Source organism: Lissotriton vulgaris, chromosome 1_1, assembly GCF_964263255.1.
Source record: "Lissotriton vulgaris chromosome 1_1, aLisVul1.2, whole genome shotgun sequence".
Taxonomy (NCBI): Eukaryota; Metazoa; Chordata; class Amphibia; order Caudata; family Salamandridae; genus Lissotriton; species Lissotriton vulgaris.
Genome location: NC_141685.1, coordinates 696,175,192 through 696,177,182, shown reverse-complemented (window position 1 = coordinate 696,177,182; position 1,991 = coordinate 696,175,192). Strand labels below are relative to the sequence as shown.

General features: G+C 54.8%; 1 pseudogene; it reads right to left on the bottom strand.

Moving 5' to 3' along the window:
* Window positions 1-564: 564 nt before the first annotated feature.
* Window positions 565-660, bottom strand: LOC147747666 (U6 spliceosomal RNA; annotated as a pseudogene).
* Window positions 661-1,991: the final 1,331 nt, after the last annotated feature.

The window sequence follows — 1,991 nt, the reverse complement described above, 5'->3', positions numbered from 1 at the left end:
AGACCGAAAGGTCAAGCGACAGACAGGGCAACCACAAGGACCCGGGAGGAGAGAGCAGAATCCGGGCCGGAGGGCCGAGGCCCCCGCTGTGAACAGGGCCCCCGGAGGCAGACCGAGTCGAGGCCCCAGGCGCCGAAACACCACCGGGGTCAAGGCGAGACCAGGCAACGAAGGCTAGATCCGACCCAGTCGAACCGCCCTCACCCAGTCGGACCCCGGGGAAAAGATAGCCCGAAGGGACAAGACCGGTGACACCTACACCAGCAGGACGACCGACCCGACCAAGACCTGGGGACACCGAATGCACCGGTGCAACAGATGGCAGGCCAGGAGGATCGTTAGTGGGATCCCAAAACCCCACGCCTCCCGAGGAGACTGCGTCCAAAACACAGCGCCCAAGACCACTCGTCCGAAGCACGAGGAGCCGCGCGATATTAAAGAAAATCACTGTTTGAAAATTTCCCACCTTGGGATACTTCTACCGCACTGGCAGGATTCGAACCCTGGCCTGTGAGGGCTGTTCCCACCAAAGGTACAAGCCTTACCTTTGAGCTATAGCTCCTTGGTTATATGGAACGCCTCACGTATTTGCGTGTCATCCGTGCGCAGGGGCCATGCTCATCATTCCAACTTCAGTAAACGTGCTGCTGAAGCGAGCACCATACGACCCCCGAAGGCGTACCAGCCCGAGACGGGATCCGAAGGGACCCCGACGGAGGAGAGCCTGACGTGCAGTCCACGAAAAAGAAGAGGCCGAGAGGAATCACCCCTCCCGACAGGGAGCGACAAGACCCACACCCGGCGAAGAGCATCCACCAGGTGGGTCAGGAGCACAGCTCCCACCCCCGGGCCGGAAGGCAAGGCCAACGGACGCACCCGCAACTGAGAGAGGGAACCCCCACTCGCCGGCCGGCCCCACAGGTGTCCAGAAAACCCAACAGGCGAGACCAAGGACAGAGCCGGCCCCCCTCAACCCGTCGAGAAGGCAAACGCCCCGGGGACAGCCGCGTCCCAAGACGGGACGCAATGGAGGCCACAGCCCCCCCCCCCCCCTGGAGAGTATCGCGCAGAACAAAAAAAAAGGCTGTTGGTTGGGCCGGTCCGCCTCTTATAGAGGTCAGGTGGGACTGGTCGGCCATGTTGGGAGGGGGTGGGAGGTGGTTTCTTTTTGCTTTGGAGGGTTCTGTTGTGGAGCTAAAGCTCACTTTGTAACTCAGGGGGCGAGGAAGACTTACGAGGAGGTAATGCCATTGATCAGGGTCCTAACACAGGCGGCTGCAGTCACTGGGCCGCAGGCGGAGGGTGGGGTGGAAGTGGGGGACACAACCCACCAAGGGCCCCCTGACCCTTTAAGAGGGGCCCCATTCAGCCCAAGGCTATTGAATATCTTTGAGAGGTTGAGAATTGAGCGGCCCTTCATTTCGTGTCAGGCCACTGGCATTGATAACATCAGACGCTTTCAAGTTGTTCACTGAAGTCACACTTCAATTGCCATAGGTGAATTATTTGGTAAAATAAATAAGTAACTTCATACATGTATACATAAATAAATACAATTAAAATAATTCTCAGCACCAAAGTTTTCTTAGCAGCACAACGACGCCACTGCCAAATGCAGGTGCTGCCAAATTCCTACACGCCCATTACTTGTTTCTAACTCATCTCTTTCTTCCACCACCCCACTCTTCCTTTCTCTTTAATTCACTCCTGGAGATTCTTTTTCCTTCCCTGCTTTCTCCACTTGCCATTGTTTTCCTATATTTGTGGTGACGAAAAATGAGTGCCGGCACATATCAGGCACTGGTTGTCTAAACCACTACCAGTGGCAAATTACATGGGTTTTTCCCAAGATGGTAGGGAAGTGCGGGTCCTTTTTTGCTCAAAGGAGGAAATTGTGATCTACGTTTTGTTATGTACGCTGATAATCTTATACTTTTTATTCTAATCTACCGCACTAAATTGAAAATCTCAAGTATTGGAGTCTGCTAAGG